Source organism: Ambystoma mexicanum, chromosome 6p (assembly GCF_040938575.1).
Source record: "Ambystoma mexicanum isolate Mex_15411 chromosome 6p, UKY_AmexF1_1, whole genome shotgun sequence".
Classification (NCBI taxonomy): Eukaryota; Metazoa; Chordata; class Amphibia; order Caudata; family Ambystomatidae; genus Ambystoma; species Ambystoma mexicanum.
Genome location: NC_090935.1, coordinates 83534620 through 83558569, shown reverse-complemented (window position 1 = coordinate 83558569; position 23950 = coordinate 83534620).

Genomic DNA, 23950 nt, shown 5'->3' with positions numbered 1-23950 from the left:
GGCCTGGGGGCCTTGAACCAAGATGGTGCCCCTTAAGTAAATATTAATGATGATCTTAGAGGAATGGAAGGGTCGCAGGAGGGCCTCCCACCGCGGGCCACCATTTATGGGAGAGGAAGAAAAAGGAGAGAGCACAGAGACCATATGTGGGGTCCTTAGGTCTGACGAAGGAACGACAAAGAGGATGTCAGTGAGGGTCTGTCTGGAGGAAGCGCTGGTGTAGGTATCAGCGATCGGGAGGCCTGGGTTGGAGACCAGGATATCCTTTTTGAACTTCTTCCTTCCAGACTTAGTGAGAAGGACAGCGTAGTCAATAGAGAAGCAGTTAGATATGATAGGAGAAACAGAGAGCACCATAGAGGATTCAGGGGTGAGGAAGAAGAGGGGGAACGCGGTGTGCAGGTGAAAAGGTGAAGGGGAGGGAGCCACTAGGGTAGGGCAGAAGAGGAAGGGTGCAAGCAGACCAGACCGAATGAGACAAGAACACTTAAGTAAAATAGAACTAACTAGACGATGGGCTCAAGGGACAAGAGGGGCAGTCCGGTAGAAATTAAAGACAAACCAGTAACTGAGTATGAACGAGGGAATCTGAAAAAAAAAGTACACAGCAAAGGAACAATTAGACAGGGCAGGGGTTAGAACATAATGATCAATCAAGTGTACCTGAGGAGAGCGTGAACAACAACATAGAGAAGTAGGCAGTAGAAGTATACAGCAAAACAAGGGAACCTGAAAGAGAAGGACACAACAGGGAACAACCAACAGAGCGAGGATTAGATAATGAGCAGTGATCAAGGGGATGAGGAACTGTGATCAAAGGGAACAAGCGGAGAAGAGTGAATAACAAATGGAGGTAGTCAGTACAAATGACAATAGACGAATAAGGCAAATACAGAAACTGTGAAATAAGCAAAAAAGGGGCCCAATCGGAAACACAGAGCAACAAAGCGTAGCAACAGGGTCTGGCAGGGGAAACAAGGGTGTGGGGATCTGCAGGGGAGCAAGGGGCACTTGGGTGCTGGTGAGCCGAAGATGGTAGGCATGAAGCACATGCAATCAAGGATAGCGAGGGAGCCACATGGGCAAAGGCTGCAAAGGCACAAGTGTAGCCAAGGGTTGAAGGGGGCAGAGCACAAGCGATCAAGGCTTGTGAGTGGCCATGCATGCTGAGGATTCGCAGGCACGAGCATAGCCAAGGATGGAAGGTGCGGGGAAACACACGTGATCAAGGATTGCGAGGGACCATGCAGGCTGAGGACGTGCAGGCGCAAGCATAGCAAGAATGAAATGGGCGCGAAAGCACACGCAATCAAGGATTGCGAGGGGCCACGTAGGCTGAGGATGTGTAGCCGTGAGCATAGCAAGGAAAGCAGGGGCGCGGAAGCACATGCGATCAAGGTTAGGAAGGCACCATGCTGGCCAAGGATGGGCAGCATGAATAGGCAAGGATGGAAATGGCGCACACGCAATCAGGGATTGTGAGGTACCACGCAGGCCTGAGGGCACGCAGTGTGAACAGGCAAGGATGAAAGCAGTGCAGAGAGTATGCGTCTTGGAATATTGTGGATCCACACAGGGAGAGGACGCAGGGGGAGACAAGGAAGAAAGGGGCGAGAGGTGAACTAAAGGAGGGGTGTGAGGGGGTTAGCGCAGGGGGGAATCAACAGACAAGGGGCAAACCCGGCCAAGGGCAGAGGGGCAAGTTGCAGGGGTAGGGGATGCATCCAAGGGAGAGGCGCATTCAGCTGGGCTAAGAAGCGCAGAGCAAGCTTATACTTAGGAGAAGTATGTCAAGAGCAGTCTTGGACATAATGTACCTTGTAAAAGGACACATGCAAAAGCACAACCAGACTGTTCTGTGGGGAACCCAGCAGATGATGTAGCGCGGGTTGAGTCATTCACATGTCACCAGGCAGGTGAGTAATTCAGGCAATGGTCATCAGCCTTCAAAGAGGCTGAACTCGTGAGATACCTGAGAATGCGTTTGTATTTAGAAATGCATCATGGGAAGGAATAAGCACTTTCCTGATCCAGCCTAAGTGTAAATAGGTTCTTACCTGATACAGCTTGTGGGTATAGGTTTGTATTCAGACCCTCATCAAGGGCAGGAATACGCTCTTACCTGATCCAGCTTGTGTGCATGGGTTTGTACTCGTTACGTGGTGAAGGGCAAGAATAAGCTCTTACCTGATACAGCCTGTGGGTATGGGTGTGTACTTGTTACCTCATGAAGGGCAGGAATACACTCTTACCTGACCCAGCCTGTGGGTATGGATTTGCAATCAGAAGTTATGCCCTCACCTTTAATGTGAGCAGCATGGACAGGAACTTCCTGTAGTCTCCCACCAGCATGGCATTACTGATAATCGGCAGCTCCTTCTTTACTGTATCCTCAATTATGACTGGGGGGATATTCTCACCCCCTGATGTTATGACTAGTCCTGCAGATAATAGAAGAGCAAATGAAGGGGCTGTGGTACATCCACATTTTATATTAGCAGAATATTTCAAGGCACAAACAGAGGTAGGAATATTCTGAATTAACTTGGTGTTAACCACCTTTCAAGCATTATCATTCACATCTCAGAGGGAAGCATCCATTTAACAATCATCAACATGTCCTCAAAAGCAAAACCATATGTGTACGGTTCAACAAGAGCCAACCTTTAAGTGCAGCTGTACATTACGAATTGTGGAATTCTAAGATATGACTGGGTCTCAGTCAGATCAGCTGCTTTCATCAATACCATCATTGCTTTATTAGAGTAATGGCTTGCCAGGCATTATTCATGAATCCCACCCAATCAAAGAATTTGCAGACATTTGTCTCGGGAGGATAGCTCAGCGGCAACGTGTTCACCTTGGAAGCAACACAAGTTTGAACCATGGGTCCGTGCTTGGAAACCTCTGGGTGTTTAAGCACGTTATAAATACGCAAGAAAAAATAAATACAAATTGTGCAACTAAAAAACAATTCCTGTAAGAGCAAATGCAAAAATAAAATAATATTTGTATCCTTAGCATTCAGGTGTGAAATCCACTTGTTCAATACAGGTTATTCCATTAGACCCCAAAATTAAACCCATCTGCTCAGTGAGCTGTTCATTGACAAACAAAATGGGAACGTCTAACTGTTTGAAGAAGGCCTGAATCTATTCACTACACAGACAGTGACAATTTTCTTAAAGCAGGGAATCAAATCAGCAAAACACCAAGTAAATTGGAGACACTATTTGGAGATCACCCAAACACCTTTTAACCATTTCCTTATTCTCTACCAACCCCCCCAAATGCACACTTACCACACACACCCAGGTGACCATCGAAACACTTGTTAAAAGTCCTCATGTCCCAAATAATGGTGCACACGTGAAATGACCTAATACCAGAGAGAATATGGGAAGAATTCTGATGAAGTGAATTGCATAGCGAAAAGTATAGAAATATCGTCAGAAGCTTGTAAGAAGACAGCAAAGGACAATACTGCAGACAACATGCAGATGTGTACAACATTTGTTAAAGGAGAAAGAAACAATATTCAACACAAAGACACAACAGACAGGAGACAATGCGGTGTAAGGTGGTACAGATGTGTTGCACAAGATCACATTGATACTTCAAAGTCATGTTTTGCTATTTGCAAATATGTAAAAATCGGGAATTCAAATACGTCCAACCAAAAATGGGACACATATGACCTTGTGGCCCTGCTTTCACCCACACAGCTCAATGCATATGTTTGGACCGGAAGTGCACATAGTAGCACATGAAGAATCTGCTGTTATTACTGCATGGATGGAAGAAGTAACATGCATCTTTTAATCTGTATGCATAACTAGATGCAAAGAAGTAATGATTACAAAAACATTTCCGTTTCCCAGTTAAAACATATTTTTACTCACTTATAAAATAGTCCCATTGGAAATAGGACTTCCATTTTTACTCCCTAAAAAATCATTTTAATCCCAACTTTCAAAAATAGGGACTACAATATCCCACTTCAAAATCTTATCTGGAGCACTGTCTACAGCCATGCATTCATGATTTACATGGAGAGGATTGTGGAACTACAGTAAATCTCAATCCAATTCACAAACCGAAATAGCCTCCCACACCCAACACCACAATCACTTAACAAAGCCCATGCAGACGCAAATAACCAAAAACAAATACATTAAAGCACACCAAGAAAGCACACAGGCACAGGCGCCACCCCGCTTTACCTTACAAAGCCACAATAGCTCCTGGAGGCCATGGTACGCAGTATAGATCAACTTAACCTAACATAACCTAATTTATCATAACATATTCTCCCAAAACAATTCAATTGCTAGTGTCTGCTCATGCAAAGAGAGCCCTCCTCTGTCTTACTGTTCAGTGCTCAACTGGTACAAATGCCTACCTCCAGTGAACACCACCTCCAACAATATTTCCAGAACCCCAACGTTTTTCTCTTCAAACAAACCAATTAAACTCCTTGTGTTTTGTAAGTGTGTGCCTGTTCATGCAAGCTGGATGGGTGAAGATTGTTCTTCAACCTACTGCTCAGTGCACAAGCACGTTGTTTGTTACATCACACAGCCAATCACCTGGACACCAATGCCCACTGCCACTGGTAACCTCCACCAACAATTTTACACCACCCGCACATTTATTTCTGTTTATTTCTGTTTCCCAAAAGCAGTTGAGCTGCGTGTGCTGTATGTGTGGGTGCCCGTCTAAACAAGCTGGGCTAGCACAAATTAATTCTCGGTTGGAGTGCGGCTGAGTGTTGCAGTTTTGGCAGTCTGTGCTGGAGAAGAACGGTTTCCACACAGACCCATGTTTGAAGCTACACACTGTCTTTAATGGCTTGTCATGTGCATGGAGTGTCACGTGGAGTGCACCCGAGTGTTGTGGTCTTGGCGGTCCGGTACTGGAGAAGGACCAGTTCCCCACGGACCCATGTTTGGAGCTGCACACTACCAATATGATGCCCCTTGTGTGTGTTCACTTGCATTTAATCAGGAAATTTAAATGGGGGACTTCTCATTTTTGACTAAACGCACCATCTGCGTTGTGCCAAGTTCTATGAAAGACTGTTTCTGACCCTCATTTAGGAGCATCTGTACAACTAGCAGCAATGCCATGTTTAAAGGGGTTGCTAGTAGCTTTGAAGTGGACCTATAGGACTGCAAGTGCTACATTCTATATGTAGCTTGTAGTTAGGCCAGGGTGGACACTGTGTCTTCTATAGTTTCTAAATACAATCTGCCAATCTGCCCTGGGAGCCTATGTTGCAGCTGAGGCTCTGATCTCCCGATCTGGCGAGTCTGTCTCTGGCTTCACACGGATGACAAGAGCTTGATTCTCAGGTCCCTATCTGAGAGAGCAGGGTTTTAGGGGTACTCTCATTTAACTAAACATAAAGGTCCCTGAGGGACACCCAAAGGTGGACTACTTTATCTGGGTTGGTTCCATGTCACACCAAACACTACCTGAATAATCACACCAGCCGTAGGAAGACTCACTGCAACATGACTTCTCTTTTTTCTGTCTGAGAACATGTGTAATCTCTGGCTTGTGTGATGAACCCTACAGACTATCACTAAGCCCCTACCTAAAGTCTCCTCCCAGGTGGCCAGGGAAAGGCATATGGTTTCTGATCCTGACCTTGGGGGTGGTGTTCAGCAGGAGGATCACCTGGGAGGAGAAAGGGCCCAGGGGAATGAGAGGACGCTGTGGGGGTGGGACGCAGTATCTATCTTCCTATAGGCAGGACAGCTTCTCAGTACCAAAGTATGTAATGGCTTGAAGTCAAAACAATCTTTTTATTACACAAGTTGAACATTTTAAGGTGGGTAAAAACAATCAGAACCCCTTTGGCATTGAGAGAAATAAAACCCCTTCTAAAACCCAGGAGACTTGTACAGCTAGAAGCTCCCCTAACTCCCAAAGGTACAGTGAAAAGAAGTCTGTGAATAATAACAATTCAAACTCTATAGAACTGTATTCTTCTATGCAATCCAGTCTGGTGATTTATCCTTATGATATTCCTTTTAAGAATATCATGGGAAAAGAAATGAATTTGAAATCGAAAATCAAACTAGAAAAACTAATTTTGCCAATAGGGACTTTCAGACCCATAATTCCTGTAGTACTGGGACGAAGTAGAGGGCAAAAGAGGAACAAAAGTGCAGGAGGGGTCATCTTATTCGTGGAAAAGACCCACACCAGAGGGAGACTGGGGGGCTTAAAAGGCCTCCTCATGTGCAGGTCATTAGTAAGCAGGGGAAGCAGAGTAAGCAGATTGAGCAGGAAGGGCAGTGTGGTCCGTGTATGCAACCGACGCAGAAACTGGAGGAGGTAACGATGCCAGGACCACTGTTCACCAGCTAATAGTGACCTCCGAGCACTCTGAATTCCTGAGCGGCTGAAGGCAGGCGTTTACCAAGTAGCAAACACCCACATACGAGTGGTGGTGCTACTAAAAGTAATTTTTAATATCAGAAAGCAGCAAAAGCAATACTGGTTAAAGCCAAATGATTGTGATTTTAAGCATGTGCGTTTATTGAGATCCCAGCAAACCGAGGGACAAAGATTATTAAAAGCTAATGCATACAACCATTGCCAAAGCCAAGACAAACCAAAAGCAAGGCAATTCAAATCCAACAGATATTGCCAAAGGCAGAGGCAAACTAATGAAAGGCCCAAAGGATGTGAAACTTGTTGCCCACATTTTGAGAAGCATATAACAGAAGCTGGTATAAACCCACATTTCCAAAGTCAAGGAAGAAGCAGATTACGAGCTTATCCTTGTCAGTATTTTGGTTAATTACGCAGTGGGGAAACAAGGGTGGCAAGAAGGGTGCCCATTTGGAAAAGGTTATTCAGAAGGAGAGGAGCATACTTTGCAAGAGAGTGTAAAAGAGCACCAATATGAATCTTGTTTTCCCTGACGAATTACTAAACGTTTTATGCTGCAAAATAATGAAAATTATGAAGTTGTTGTAAAGCTGCCTTACGTTGATCGTAACCACAGAAGCTCTGGCTGTTTGTAAACCAATGTTCGGTAAGGAGAAAATACCCGAGAGGCAAACCTTTGAAGAAGTAGGTCTGGCATGGGAGTAAACCAGGTAGAAGTACATTAAGTGCTATAAAGTGGTACTGACAAAGACAATGTATGCTGCTTGTGGAAAGAACTGTATAAAAACCTTTGCAGAGGAGTTACATTTTCTTAGAAGTACTCAGCAGTGGCAAACATGCTGACATAGCAATGTATGTTGCTGAAGAAAGAACTGTATACATCTACTGTAGAGGAGTTATATTTCTTCAAGAATAATTAGTTGTGGCAAAACACCTTGGCAAAGACGATTGTTGTTGCTATTGGCAAATTAAGAAAATATTGCTCATGTGAAGAAGATAATTATAAATCTTACTCTTACTGAAGGAAGAGAAAAAACCTTCCATTGTCTTTGTTGAATCACAGGAGTGTTGGAACTTTCTATTGTCAAGTTGGAATTACAAAGCAATGTGTTATAACGTTGCTATATGTCAGGATTTCCTTGTTTCTTTTTGAACTGTGAAGCAGAATCCTGCTTAAATCTGGGGAAGGGGAATTTACCCAGATAATAAGGAGAGACTGCTGTCATATTACGAATTTGATTGTCATATTTTAGTTTCCTTTGAACTGCCATGCATTATTTCATTGAGTTACTGTATGTATAAGTGTGAGGGACAGATCTCCTTTGTTAGAGTGTTTCCTTGAGTTTATTTTAGGCAGGGAAATCCTTGTCAGGGTAGGGATAGTGAAGCGTTTAACCAATCTTTTAATTTAATAAAATGGCATCTATTGAAAAACGTTCAGAACGTTCAGAACGATCCCTCACACTAGTCTGGCTTATATCTATACCACGGATGCCTTTATGTCGCACCCTCTAGCAATCCATCCCTCCGAGGATCTAAGACCTGCCATCTACTGGAGCAAACCTCTCAGTGTGGTTTTTCAAATAATCCAGGGTAACTCATTGTATGGCCCTCAAGGGACTGAAGCCACGCTTATAAATGATCACACCAGAAAAATACAAACCGCTAGGTTAAAAAGGCCAAGAGATTCTTGCAAGGATGACAAGTTTGAATTATTCAAAAAATAGGCATGCCAGCAAATAACTCTGCTGTCCAAGAACGTTCTGCCCAAAAAGGGTGCAGGCATAAGCTTACATCGGGGCACAGCATCATTCATATAAAGTAAAGGCCTGCGTGTCTGGTTGGTGCAACCCTATCCATGGTCGGCCTACTCCATAGGGGATGCCAGGCCATTGGCCCCAGCCCTGTCCTTCTGTCTTCCATCACATGGGGTCAGCTGGGCTCATCGTCTCCAGGGAACCAAGGACAAAAAGATAATTAGTTACTTCTTCATAACAGTGCAACTCTATCATTACACATGGCTCCTGGCATGATCATGCACTGGTACAGGGGGAGGCTCGAGGTCACTGTGACCTGCACACATTTCACTCACCCCAATTGGGTCGTCCGGCTTTCAAGGGGTTATCTTTGACTCCAATCTTTCTTACTCTGCACACATCTCTGACTTCTCAAAAAAGTCAAACATCCTACTGCACCTCCTTAGAGGCACTCTTCCTTTCCTCTCCTTCCCCCAGAAGCTCACTGTCTCTCAAGATCTGGTTCTCTCTAGGTTGGATTACTGTAACAGCCTCTTTCTAAATATTCATGCCTCCACTCTCCGCCCTTTACACCTAATCCAGAACAGGACTGCAAGTCTTGTCCTTGGCCTTAAGCCCTCGGTTTGTATCTCTCCCGCTCTGAAATCCCTCCATTGGCTCCCAGTGGACGCAAGGATTACATTTAAAAACCTCTGCATTGTCCACAAGGCTTTCTGGGGCCTGGGTCTAAAATATCTTCAACAATCCCTCTGTAAATACCTCCCCTCTCGAGCCCTTCACTCCTCTACTTCTAACTCCCTCAGGGTCAGTCGTTTTTCAAAGAAATGGGCTGTGGGCAGATCTTTGTCTTCAGCCTAGGCCTCCCTTTGGAACAGCCTCCTGGCCTCCTTGAAACTTGAGGAGAACCATCTCCGGTTCCGGAAGCACCTCAAGACCTTCTGCTTTGATTCTGCCTTTGCCCCTCTTCCCCCCTGCTGATCTGTCTATCTCTATCATGCTCCTGGCTACCCTTTGTGCTTCGGGCCCAGGTACCTGCTCACCCTCCTGCACTGCCTCTGAGCCACCCCTTGCACTGGGATGTGCATCTCTACGCATACAGTCCCCCTCTCTTCTCTTGCACTTATCGGATATACCCTATCTGACAAATCACGCACTAGCCTTGGCCTGCATTTATTAATTATTTATTGCATTTATTTATTTTTATTGCACTTATTATTTATTCTGTTCTCTCCTTTGTGCCGCACTTTCCACTTCTCCCCCTCCCTCGCACTTTCCTCCTTTTCCCTTTTCCATGCACTTGCGAGTTCTGAATGTCACTTGGCCTAGTAAGATCGTTTGGTTTTATTATCCCTTGTTCCCCTCCATTTGCTTGGTCGCTCTCTGAAACATGTGTGTATGAGTGCAATATAAATAAAATATCATATCATATCAAGGCTTCCACCCTCGCTTTTGAACTATAATGCATCCCTCCCTGTATCTCGCATGATATTCTTTAAAGTAACGATAGGGTGACCATTCTCTTAGATTGTTTGTGGTTGGCTGGTTTATGGTTGGAGGCCTGGGGTCAGCTTGTATATCGGAATTCAGGGGTCTTGAGATTTGTACAGTTGTAGGGGCTATAACTCATAGTTGGCTGGGTGGGTGTCAGAGGCTTTTTCTTGCTTGTTGTGATAACAAATACAGGCGCCTAGCACTGTGTCATGGACCTGCAGGATGCATTCTTTCAATGCATATTGGCAAGAGTTTTAGAACAAAGGAGGGTTTTTGTGGAAATTAGCAGTTCAGGTTTCTCATCAACGCATGGGCCTATTCAAGTTCCTTCAGGTTTCCGACCTGTGTCTAATGCGCTGCCATGCAGGCCCTATACTTCTGCCATAGCTCCAAAATGGCGTTTGCACACACCAAGTCTAATCATCTAAAATTCGCCCAATTTTATGGCGGTGTGGGGCCACTTAATATGCCTCCCTCCCCCAAGGCACACCACAGGTCTCTTCATGGGACTCGCCTCACGCTAAAGCGCCTACGGGGGTTGGATAGTTTCATTTCCTTTACAACATTCCCCCTTTTGTTACTTCTACAGTAACAAACTCCCCTCTAAGCATGCGTTCGTTCTCCCTTCTCACTGCCTCCTCATTTGGTGGATTTATAATATGATGTGGCATGTATAACGCACCTGTACACAAGTGTTTATAGGCACGAGATTTCCCTTTATTGGCACCCAGGCCCTACAAACTGACTGCAAACTTTCTCCTGATCGCACATATTCTTCAGGTGTGCACATCAAATAAATACATCCCTTGTCTCCTGCTAGATCAACCCCTACTTCCTCATAATTCTCAGGGTCAGGTGGTGGATTAATAATGGTGTGATACAGATGGTCATCTTTGTCTCCATAAGGGATGGGATCATGTGGGGGTTGGGGTGGTCAGTGTGTATTGCACTATTGATTGTATTGCGCGGAACCTTTGAAGCCCCAATTGACACCATCATCATTGCACTACTAGGCACTGCTATGTCACAACACCGGAGGCCCATTTTGGCGGGTGCAGGAGATGACCCAAGATGAACATGATGACAGGTACCAGCATCTTCACAATGGCTCCTAGCCAGGATGGAATGCAATGTCAAACCAATCATCCCCTTGGATTCTAGCTTCTTTTTTCATGCAAACTCCCAGACCATGTACTGCTGCTGATTTTATGTGGGACAATGATCCATTCTCCGCATCTCCAGGAGGCATGAATGTGCAGTATGAAACCCCGATTTATTGGAAAATGCCTCCTTCAACTGCCGTTAACATATCAAGGAAGTATCGGTTCTGCATCGTCATCAGCCTCAGGACGCGCACCTCGACCTTTATGACGTTGAACCTGTGCTTGGTGTTATTCGCCAACTGGACCAGTTCCCAGTGTACTATTTGCAGCCATTTTGCATTAGCTGCTGCCTGTACACCGGGTAGCAAGAGCTAGGCAAAGAAAATCTCTGCTGAGCTGAACAATCTGTATTCTTCAGCAATTTCCCCAAGCAATGCAGCTGAGTGTTTTGATAGATAGTTTGATGATTTCTTCTTCCTTCGCAGTTTCTCATTGTGGCTTTTCCTGGGGAGGATGCAAATGTCTGGTGGCAGCACTGTGTTCTGTTCTGCGAACACAGGACAAACGGTTGGGGCTGTTTCAGGAATTGGTCTTCCTTTCAACAAATGTTGTTCTGGGATTGCTAGTAACGCTGAGTGCAGCGTGGCCAGCATACAATAGCCTCTCCTTGATGATGGGAGGTGCAAGTACGCTTGTTGGCCACAAAGCCAGTAGTAATCCATCACATCTGCCGTGCCCCTCTTCAGGTCTGGGATCAGGAGGGCCCTGTTGCATTTCACATTCGAACCGATAAAGATAGTTCCTTCACTGTGGAAGCAAAGTTCATATATTTCTTCTCGGTGCACCTTCACTGGTTTTTCTATTGCTGCAAACCGCCCCTACCTGAGTGAAGACAATTGTTCAACAATAGCCAGAGCCACCATCCTATGAAGGCTGGATTAAAGCAATGCCCTCATGCTGGGAGCAAATAAGGGTCATATAGCCAAATGCCAAACTATCCAAAATAATGTGGTAAGCAGTCCAAAAAGGAACACATACGCGAGGATAGAAGGAATCTACACTGGTTAGCTGTTGAGGAAGTATTGCTTTTAAGGCTATCGTGCTGACACACAGATGCATCCACAGGACTGCCCCGTCCTACCTGAAAAGCAAACTGGTCACAAACGTTCCGAAACGGGCACTCAGATCGGACTCAAAAGGTCAAATCGAAATTGCCAGATTCAAAAAGGCTAACGGACTCGGGGAAAGCCTTCCATATTAAAGCAGCCATGATGTGGAACAACTTAAACATCTCTTTAAGACCAGAACAGAAATACACAAGTTTCTCGAGAAAACTCAAGACACATTTGTTCAAATGACAAAGCAGTCCTAGGAAACTGATACCCCCAATGATTTACCGAGTGGCTTTTCCTGTGATTATATGTGTTTTTGTCACTACATCTTCATGTCAGCGCCCCGATGCTTGTGAGCTGCTGGCGCCTGTATCAACAAAAACACATTTTTTTTTTAAAAGTCCTAATAATCCTTCTTCCAGACAAGTAAGTAGGGTCCCTTGCCACTTGCTGATTGTATATTTGAGTCCTTCAATGACCAAGTATGGCTGTTTCAGGCATTTAATGTCTCTCAGGTTGTTGTTACATTGCAGAGGGTCAGGATCGACAAGCTCTATTCGTACTCTGTGTGCCTGGAAGGTGCCTTTAACCCTACATAGCGCAAGATGAACTAGGTACTGTGTGCCTCTATAATTTGTACCAGCTATTCTACATTTCCGGATGTCGTACATCCACAATGGCATCAAGTCCAAGCCCATGGTAGGTGTCATATTTCACCCTTCGTGCTTGCCGTTTTCTGTCTTTTACGTAATTCTAGGGATTTACTAGCAGCGCTTTCACTACTAAGAGTATCAAAAATGCTTGTGTTAGAAAACATTTAAAAAAATTTAATGAATAAATGCTCTGATATTGTACTCATTTTCTTACAGATATAAACAGGTGTATTTGTTGATTTTTATATAGTTGTTCTTATGCTCGTTACTATTATTATGCATATTTACAGTGCTGTTGGTGTTTGTATATTTGCCCCCCTCTTTTATATGAGCTCCCAATATAAAAAGGTCCCCAATAAATTCCTAGTGCAAACATCAAGATGGCAAACAGTACTGCACTAAAATGCAATCCACATGTTTATGAATAGGCATATCTAGGGACAGTCTGAGAGGTAACATGTTTTTTAATGTATATAGATGTATCTGATGATGCGGGTTCCATTGTTTTCTTTCTGAAAAGAATAAATTAATGCACACAAAAAGGCGGGAAATGAAGAAAGAAAGGAGGTAGTGTAGGGCTGTCATAGCATTGTGAAAGTATCTAAAATTGCAATGTGAAACCAAGGCCTTTCTCCCCTTTTACAGAACTCTCAGACTTAGGTGTGTTTTTCTACATGATCTAAACTACATGTGAAAGTAGTGCCATTCTGCGGTTCTGACTTCTTAGCAAAGGATTAATCTAGCAAACTTTCTACCATTGTCTGAGCGCCTGTCGTCTTGTCGTCTACTATTGTCTTGTCTCTCTCTGTCTAGCCAGCCTGCTTGTGCCCCTTGATGTGCCCTTCCCTAGTGTTCTCCCCGCCCCTACCCCTTCTCCTTCCTCCCCCTTTCCTCTTCTCTCCTCTCCCCACCTACTCTATGGTGCTCTCTGTCTCTCCTATCTTTCCCAACTGCTTTCCCAACTGCTTCTCTATCGACTAACCTGCACTCCTCACTAAATCTGGTGGGAAGAAGTTTAAAAATCACATCCTGGTCTCCAACCCAGGCCTCCCTATCACTGACACCTATACCAGTGCCTCATCTAGACAAACCCTCACCGACATTCTCTTTGTCATTCCCTTGCCAGACCTATGAACTCTTCGTATGGTCTCAGTGCTGTCTCCTCTCTCTTCTTCTCACATTAATGGTGACACCTGGGGGAGGCCCTCGTGGCCTCCTTCGACTACTCTAAGGTCATCTTAAATGTCTACCTGAATGGTACCGTCTTGGTCCAAGGCACTCAGGCCAATTTTCTCCTCTTTGAGAGACGCTTCCTGCGCCTCATCAACTTCCTTCCTTCTCCTGCAGTCCCCTCTCTTCCCTCCACAGCTTCCTTGCCTCCCCCTGCTGTCTCCTCCTTGGCTACCTTGCCCTCTCCTCCTTCCTCCTCTGCCTCTCCCCTCGGTCTTCTTCTACACCTCCACAATGCGTACCTCTGACTTGCACCACTCCCCCAAAAGTCTTTCAAGGAAGGCAACCTTCTCCATATTGCCACTGAACTCTCGCTCAGCTGTCGGAAACTCCTCTGACATCTGCCGCCTCCTGGAAGAACTTGACCGTGATGCCCTCGGTCTCACTGAGACATGGTTCATGGCCAGCTCTCTACAAGACCCTCTCCGTGCCCAGGTCCAACCGTTCTGGAGGGGGTGTAGCCCTGATCTTCCCCGAGTGGATTCCTGTCTCTGTCATTCCTGCACAGGCCTACTCCTCTTCTCTTTCGAATGCCTCGTCTGCTGGTTATCTCTCTCTCCTAGCCATTCCCTTACTGTGGCTACCATGTATCGGCCACCTGGTCAGATCTCCTCATTCCTGAGTGGGCGGACCTCTCTTCTTCCCTCCTGGTCTCGACCACTGAACTCCTCCTTCTTGGAGACTTTAACATCCACCTGGATGCTTCCTGTCCTTCCTCTGGACTCTTTAGCAACCTCTGCAACTCTCACTCTCTATTCTCCCCTCTGGTCCGACTCACTCTGCAGGGCACACTCTAGATGTTTTGATATCTTCAGACCTTCACCTTTCTATCCCTCTCACTGCTCCTCTCTCCTAGAGCGATCACTTTCTCCTTTCCTCTCAGCTCACCCTCTCTACCCCTCAGGCCAAGCCACCTCCAGCACTGCCACCCATCTTCTTGGTTATCTCACCCAAGAAGCATGTGTCAGTTGAAGTTTTCACCACCATTTTCTCATGCCCCTCCCCCTTTGGCTGACCTGAAACAGCCGTTTCCATGCTCCACTCTGCTATATCTGATACTCTTGATGCTCTTGCCCCTGTCATGAGGATCCGCTTGAAGCCCAAAGCCAAGTGTAACTGCTGGTACGACTCATACCTTGTCACCCTCACACGCAAGTACAGGGTGGCTGAGAGGAAATGGCGTGCTTCCGGCACATCCTCCGACAAACTGACCTGACGCTATCTCCAAAGGCAATACAGCTCTCTGCACCAAGAAGAAAATCTGCAAGGAACTGGCCAATTCTGCTGCAGTCTCTACCTCTCCTGTCCCCTCCCAGTCCCTCTGCATGGCTATGCTTCTCATTTCATCTCTAAAACTAAGGACATCCTGTCCTCTTCTCTTCCTCTCCCCCTCCTCCCTCTACTCCCTGCTCTTCCTCTGCCCTTTCTTCAGCCACCTCTCCTCCCTCCTTCTCTGCCTTTCCCCTGTTCTCCCCTTATGAAGTTTCTAGACAAGTCAGATTTATAAAAGTCTTGTCAAAACAGGTTCACCCCTGTTCCTCCAAAACCATTAAGGACCACATTGACACCCTGGCCCCTGCTCTGGCTGACTTCTGCAATAACTCCTTCGCCACTGGAGTCTTGCTTTCCCCCCTGAAGCACTCCCTTGTGCACCCCTCTTCTTAAAAAACCCTCTGCCGACCCATCCTATCCGGCTAACTATTGCCCAATCTTCATCACTCCTTTCCTGGACAAACTTCTGGAAAAGCTGGCCATCTCCCAGCTTAATCTTCACACTGATTCTGTTGGTTGTCTCCATGACCATCAGTCTGGCTCCAAAGCTGCCAGAAGCATGGAAACTACTCTCCTGAACGAAGACTTGCTCTCCAACCTTGATTGCAACACCCCCTGTGTCCTCATCTTACTTGATCTCTCTTCTGCCTTGACACAGTCAACCATGCCATCCTGCTCAACCGTGACCGTGATAACCTGGGTATCACCGATCAGGCCCTGGCCTGGCTGTACTTCTTTCCTCTCTGATCGACCCTCCCCAGACCAACGTGGGTCCTTCCTTTAATCTAACTCTATCTCTACCTGTGGTGTTCCCCAGGCGTCTAACCTCTCTCCCTGGCTGTTCAACCAATACCTGGCACTTCTTGCCCACTGCATTGCCGCTCTCTGCCCCAACTTTCAGTGCTATGCAGATGACACTCCCTTAATCCACCTCTTCTCCTTCTCTCATCTCCGACTGTCTGTATGCTATCCAGGAGTACTTCGCATTACAACGATAGGGTGACCATTCTATTAGATCTTTTATAGTTGGCTTGGTTATGATCGGGGGCGTGGGGTCAGCTGGTAACTCGGAATTCAGGGGGCCTTAAGATTCTGACAGTTGTACGTGCTATAACTCGTAGTTGGCTGGGAGGGGGTCAGGTGCTTGCTCTGGCTTGATGTGATAACATGTGCAGCAAGGCGCCTAGCTCTATCTCATGGCATTGCAGGATACATTCCTTCTCGGGACAAACATATTGGCAACAGTTTTAGAACAAAGGAGGGTTTTGTGGAAATTAGCAGTGTGGGTCTCTCTCTCATCAATGCTTTGGCCTGTTTGAGTTTCTTCATCAGGTTTGCGACCTGTGTCCATGCCATGCAGGCCCTTTACTTCTGCCATAGATACAAAATGGCGACTGCTTGTATGCATGCACTAATAAACATCTAAAATGTGCCTAATATTATAGCGGTGTGGGTACTTTTAATACACCCCCTAACTCCTGGCACACCACAGTTCTCTTCATGGGACTCACCCTAAAGCGCGTAGGTGGATGGAATAGGTTACTTTCCTGCCCAACAGGATGTTAGGCTGATCCTTCGCAATTGAATATAAATGTTATGTTATATACTTTGGAAATAACCCTTTAATAAGCAGACCTTTTTTTAATTGAAGATCTGTGCAGTGCCAATGTGGAAAACATCTATATGTCGATTCAACTCTTGACTTTGTGATGTAACATCTCTTAATTGAGTAAGAGGTCCTCCCCTGCAGTACATCATGTGTGCAATGCAGAATACATCCTAAATGGTGATCCGGTCGGTAAATGCACTAAATTAGTGCAATGTTGTGTTCAGAGTATTGAAGAATTGCATGCATGATGGTTGGGAGCATTCTTGGGGAAGACTCTAGAGGTGTCATGAGAGGTGTACTAATTATTGTGCTCTTAAGAACGTGTTCTTCCAAATTAAATATGGCATTCTGAAATATGATGCCCTCTAAGCCATCCCCTACGGAGGGTGAAGCATATCCATCCATGATATATGATATGGCATTCTGAAATATGATGCCCTCTAAGCCATCCCCTACGGAGGGTGAAGCATATCCATCCATGATATATGATATGATATGGCATTCTGAAATATGATGCCCTCTAAGCCATCCCCTACGGAGGGTGAAGCATATCCATCCATGATATATGATTTGATATGGCATTCTGAAATATGATGCCTCTAAGCATACCCAGACTCAGCCCATCACATGCTCACTAACACACTGTCCGCAAGGCGGGTATGGGCTACAGGGCATATATCAGTCTAGGATCATGGAATGTAGGGCTTTTAAGGAGTTCTCTTTATATTTATCTGAGCATGTGACCGGCCAAAAAGCTTTCACTGCAAAGAGGCAGAGACACTTTTTAAAGAATGAACATTATTTGTAAGAAGCCTCTGCAGCGCACTGCCCAGGAGTGACTCCCTGTAATTCTAGTCACAATGGGCCTCATTACGACCCTGGCGGAAAGTGACTGACCGGACCGCAACAGCGTAAATAGCGTTTCCGCCATTGCACGAAGGAGCAAAGTGCGGCTAATTACGACCCATCGGGCACGAGCATTACGCCATGGCGGAATCCGAAAGGCTGCGATGGCGGAAATGACCCCAAAACGGCCCTTACCGCCGCCGTACGCTGCACCAGGTGCAATACCGCCACCCATCTTAGCGGTCACCGTAATGAGCGGACACCGTAACGAGCGGGCACCGCAAATTACGGGCACCGTAAATATACGGAAACGGAAGTAAAAGCATGTGGCCGGAACGGGAAACAGCACGCCGCACAACTATAAAATCCGAATCCCAACACAACCATTAAAAATCCGACCCTGACACACATCCCAACCCGTAAGCAACCCCAGTTAAAAAAATAAATATGGGAAAGGTAGCCAAGAAAGCGTGTGATCGCAAGCGGCAGGTACACTTCTCCCGAGAGGAACTGACCGTGCTCACCGAGACCCTCCAGGAAAATGCCGCCGTCGTCTTCTCCAGTCAAATGACCAGGACGGCCCTTGCCAACAAGAAGGCCATATGGGCCCTGGTGGCACAGCGCGTAAGTGCGGTGGGGACAACACCCCGCACGCCACAGCAATGTCGCAAGCGGTGGGACGACCTGCGGATCCGCGTACGCAGCATACTTTCTGCGAACAGGAACATCGCCACAGCTACCGGGGGGGGTTCAGAGTCGCCCATCAAGTTGACCCCCTGGGAGGATATCTGCGCCTCCACCATAGGAATGGAGAGCATAGAGGGAGTCGGAGGGATGGAAAAAGGAGTGCCGACATCCGGAGAATCAGGTAGGTTGGCCAAGAGAAACAATGCGAAATCCCCAAAACACGAACATGTGCAGTACCATGTGACCCCATAGTGCAATACATACTTTGCCCTGACAGCGCCCTCTAAAAGTCAGAATGAATAAACAAATCAATCAAGATGCCATAAACAACCCCTACATGTGCAGCATGCACCCCCTAACTGCAGGCAGCCAAATGAATGCATCCTCAATCCACACGAAAATGAGACCACCTCCAAGGCCCAGTCCCAAATCAGCCTCATGTACCACCCCAATGCATTTGATACGTTGCCATTCCAAATCCGACAGACCCATAACTAACGCTCGCCCCTCTTTACTCCACCACAGGGTCCGATACCAACGACGAGCTGCAGGACACCCCTACCAGCACGCCTGCAAAGAGGGCCAGGACCAACGTCCCAAGAGCCTCCACCTCAGGTGCAAGGATCAAGACACGGCAGCAGCAGGAATCAAGTGGCAGCACACTGGAGGGGACTGCAACAGGCACCCCAGCAGCCAGCAAGTCCACAACCCCAGCACCACAGGTCCCCCCAAAGAACGTATCTGATGGCACTGCCTCTGGTGGTAGCAGCACCATAGGTGACACAGCTGTCATGCCAGCATGCTCCGACACGGAAAACAGTGCTGGCGACGTAGGTACCATCCATGACCTTTCCCAATCCCCCTGCATGTTCCATCCCCTACACCATGACGAAACCACGCAGGGGCACCCTGAAGACGACGACTGGCCAACCCCCACAAGTCCTGTGCCAAGGCAACATGTGTTGAGCAGCCCCCCTGTCACACCACCGCAAATGTCCATGGCCCAGCAGAGGCAACAGTCCCTCGACCTGCTGATCGAGCAACAGCAGGAAGTGTCCACGCTACTCAAGGACCATGCAAATGAATGCGGGGGTTCCAGGGCAGCCATGGAAACATCCACCGAGACACTCAGGGCACAAATAGAGAAAAGTAGTGAGAGCCTCAGGGGAGAAATGGAGAGAAGCACCGAGAGCCTGAGAGCACAAATGGAGAAAAGCACCGAGAGCCTGAGGGGGGAACTGCATGCGACGTCCAAAGACGTTTGTGCTGAACTTGCTGCTGTGCGCCGTGTGCTCTCGGAGCTCTCACAAACCCTCAGAGACATGCATGGACGCGAGCAGGCAGAGACATCATCCGTGGCAAGTTCCGTCCAGGGCAGCCCCCAACGCAGATCTGGCAGGAACCTGCGCTCCACGGGCAGGGGTGCCCCTGATACCCGTAGAGGGGGCTTGCAATAGCGTCTACCCACGGACAGCATGCATATTTGGACACTGGTGTTGGGGGGGGAGGTAGTAGGGTGGAGGGGGTGTGTTGGGCTTCACTGGGTGGCGGGTCCATAGGGTGTATGAATCAAATCACATTAACAATACAGCACCTCATTATCATCCAATGACATGTGTGGACATTGATATTTGCGTACGAGGCCTTCATAGGCGTACAGTCCACAATGTGCCTGTACTACACACACACAGTGCCACAGGTCCCCTTTCCGTGTAATAGGCACCATGCGTGGTTGCTAGAAGCATGCATCTATGATGCTCTGTCGGATTGCACGTGCATCCTGTGCCTCATGGACTCCTTGAGGTGCCTCCACATCCCCACCCTCATCATCATCATCATCTTCAGGTGCATGCAGTACAGCGTCAGGGGGCATGGGCACATTCCTACGTATGCACATGTTGTGCAGCATGACACATGCCATGACCATCTTAGAAACCTTCTCATGGCTGTACATGAGTGCCCCGCCAGACCTGCTGAGGCTGCGGAAACGAGCCTTCAGTAGGCCGAATGCCTGTTCAATGACCACACGGGTACGTGAGTGGGCATGGTTGTAGTCCTCCTCATGCTCGTTCTGTGGGTTCCGGATTGGTGTAAGGAGCCATCTCTTCAGTGGATACCCGGCATCACCTGTATGAGACGAATAAAGGGTGTCAGTGGAATGATAGTGCTAAGTAGCCCCCCCCCCCTCCTGCAAGGTCACTGACGCATCAAATGGGCCACGATGTCATGCATGGAATGAGACTCACCGAGTAGCCAGGATCTGTGCCCTGCGTGTCGCTCCATGTAGCGTGGTATTCTTGTGTTCCTCAGGACCATAGAATCATGGGTAGATCCTGGAAATCTGGCACAACAATGCGTAAAGATCTTGTTGGAGTCACACACCATTTGCACATTGATTGAATGAAATTGTTTCCGGTTGCGGTACTGGACCTCCATGGCATGTGGGACAACTAATTCAACATGGGTGCAGTCGATGGCACCAATGCAACCCGGGATGCCGCCAAGTGCATGGAATCCCACTTTTGCGTTGGTAATCTCCTGGTACGTGCGTGGTAGTGTGATGTGGTCGTCGGCGTGCTTCAGGAGGGCATCGTGCACTTGGAAGAGTGTCCGTGAGAACAGTGGCTGTGAAATGCCATGCAACTGTCCCACTGTGTGCTGGTAGGTGCCTGTGGCCAGGAAGTGGAGTACAGACACCACCTTCAGTAGGGGTGGGATGGCGGTTGGGCTATCTATCATGCTCACGAGGTCAGCATGTGTCATGTCCACAATGGCGATTATGGTGTCCCGGTCCAAACGGTAGAGGGTGTGGATCTGCTCAGCAGTGAGGTTGAACGGATCAGCTCGGAGGCGTGGGATTGCGGGCCGCCTGCGTGGTGGTAGTGGCAGTGCTTGTGGGCCTTGCTGACCCTGCCTTGCCCTCCTCCTCCTCCTTCTCCTCCGTCTCCCCTGTGCGCCCGGTTGTTGTACCTGTTGTTGTTCGTCGTCTTCTTGTAGTTGTAGCACTTACAGTGCTATCTGGTCCCCCAGGCCCAACATCGCTAGTCCTGCCGGTAGCATTTTGGAGTGGGAGTGGTTGTGGGAGGGGTTTGGGTCTGCTATATATGTGCTGTCGGCCTGTATGGCCTCCACCTGTGCTGATTGAATGAATCTGTGGCAGATGCAATCCCTTCTGGCCGAGCACGTCCCGCACGTAAGGCTGCATTTGGCCGCATGGCATCTTGGGATTGGAATCATGTATCAAATCCCGATGGCAGTGTGATGTACTTTGACTGATTTTCATGCTATGCTCCCATTGTTACACATGCTATGATTGCAGCCGCTTACATACCTGTGAAGAGTCAGTGGTATGTAGGGCTCGATCGATGGCCGACCCTCATGCAGCACAGTAACGTACTTCACCGACGGACGTGGCGTCCCATTTGTGATTGCAGCCAGTTAGCATCATGACACACAGCCGCACTACATTGATGTAATTGTGAATGCAAGCGTTCACAGAAGCCTTTTCGACGTAATGTTGCAAGTGAGGAATTCGAAGGCCAGCATTTTTGGTTTTGAAGTAGCGGCGAGGATACGCCCACAGGTCTGGCTGGAAATGTAACGTTCTATTGTAGAATGTCCTTGGGACATGGCCCATAACGAGCAAGCAATGAATGATATGAATTGAATGGGATGCGCAATAGCGTAGTGGACGATAAGGCAGGACGTTCCCAAATCCATCTTGCTTCACAACACTACAGATCCGGCCAGGAGCACAGTGGTTTTTGCAGACTGCATTACGCACAGACGCGATGGAAGTTTCACATATTATGTGAGTGAATATTCATGCGTTTTCATTGCGGGATGAGGGAATGATGAATGGATGCATGGACAGATGATTCCGTTTAGGGTCTGCCATGTACATGGGTTTTTTGAATCACTCCCCTTCCCCTGCGCTATGTGATGCAAGGCTGCCATAGTGGGACTTACGTCTATCTGCCCTTGTTGGATCCTCCCTGTCTCGACGCGCCTTCATACACTTGTGTCTAGGCACGTTACTAATCCCATGTCATGGGTTCTATCTTGACGGACGCATGCACAGTAACCGACGTTGCCAATGGTGTATTTACCTCGATTGATTTCGTTATGAATCGATACTGATTTAGGGGTGTGTATATTCCTTTGGAGTGGGCTAGCATGCATATGGGTGTGGATTTGGTGTGTTGAATGAAGATTGTAATGCATCATGAGTCCCGTAATGCAATCGGTTAATTTGTGTTTCATTTGGGTGACAGGTATCTCCTGCCCTATTGCAGATGCCATCTCTACGCCACTCCTCCAGATGGGTTTTACTCTCGACACCTGCAGCTTCGGGTGAATCAGTGGAGCACCATTTCGATCTTATGGGACGATCGCCAATGGGCCACATGCCCTTACGCTGTACTGGTGGCTAGGTGCAACATTTCGGCCTTTCAGCTCGACTAGTGCCTGCCTCATGGGACGGACCTGCGGTTCTTGCCGCTTCCATGTTGCCTTTTGGAACGTTGATGTAGGCCCTGTGTGCCATGATGGTACAGGGCGTCACACAAGTGGAAGCTGGTCAATTATTGCAGATGCAGCCCTCGGTGATGATGGATGTTTTGGTGTTATTTTGCAAATTGCTGTGGGGCCTTTGTCATTTGGATGTGCATTTAAATTGTATTCCGATATTTGTCGTGTTGCGTTATTCTTTGCAGGTGATGTGGCGATTTTCGATTTGTGGCGGTATGTATTGCGAGATGATCTGCATTGTGTTCCGCCTTCTGAGTTGAGTTGTGTGGTACAGTACTGGCCGCGTTTGCCTACGTAGCACAGTATGGTCACGGATAGGGGCTGCCATTGTGACTGTTTACATGATGTGCTGTTCAGGGGCGGGGGATTGGCTTTTGGCCGACTGGTGCCTGTCAGCCAGGTCGATTGGTGGAATGATGGGATGTTCAGAATGTGGCTGGTCACAGGTGCCTGTGTTTGCGTGCGTTTGTTGGAGGGGGACTGGGGTCATGTCCATTGGAATAGCTTCTGTATTCATGCCATCTGTGCCCTGCAGCTCCCATCGGCCCCTCTTGGGATGAGCCTGGCTGCTCAGTCACTCTGCCAACTTGTGTGGTACATGCTTCTGCTGATGGTTGGTTTGTTTACTGGCAAGAGTACAGGGCTGGTGCAATCCCCCTCAGGATGCTGTTTTGGATGTTGCCTTGCGCTGGTGGCAAGCGATGGGGGACTACTGTTGTTTTGTGTCATGTGTTCTTGATTTTCATTTTGATGTATTGTACCTTCACATGCCTGTGCTGCATCAGTACGGCTATGGTGACATGCCGTACATGGATGCCCACTCACGGGGCGCTTTGAGCCCCTGCATGCATTTCTACGTTGGCATGCATGGGTGAATTGTAGATTTCACTGGTTGCATAGTGTGAGTACATTGCGCCTGCCAGGTGTTGTGCAATGTGGCCAGGGAGTGGAGTACAGGCACTCAGTGGGCCATTTACGGTTGGTTCACGATGCCGTATTTCTCGCCATGGCGGAATGGTACTTTACGACGTGCTTGATGGCGTTCAGTACATGTCCGCTAGGGTCAGAATTCGCGTACCGTTGCGCCATGGCGGTGATTCCGGTTTTGCAAGGCGCGCGTGCGCGTACTTGGTGCAGTTAGCGTTGCCGTTCACTGCGGTGTCGCTAATGGCATCGTACTTTACGGTGACGGGTCATAATCGCAACGAGCGGTGTTCGATGGCGGTATTGCATTTCCGCCATCATTTTTCCATTT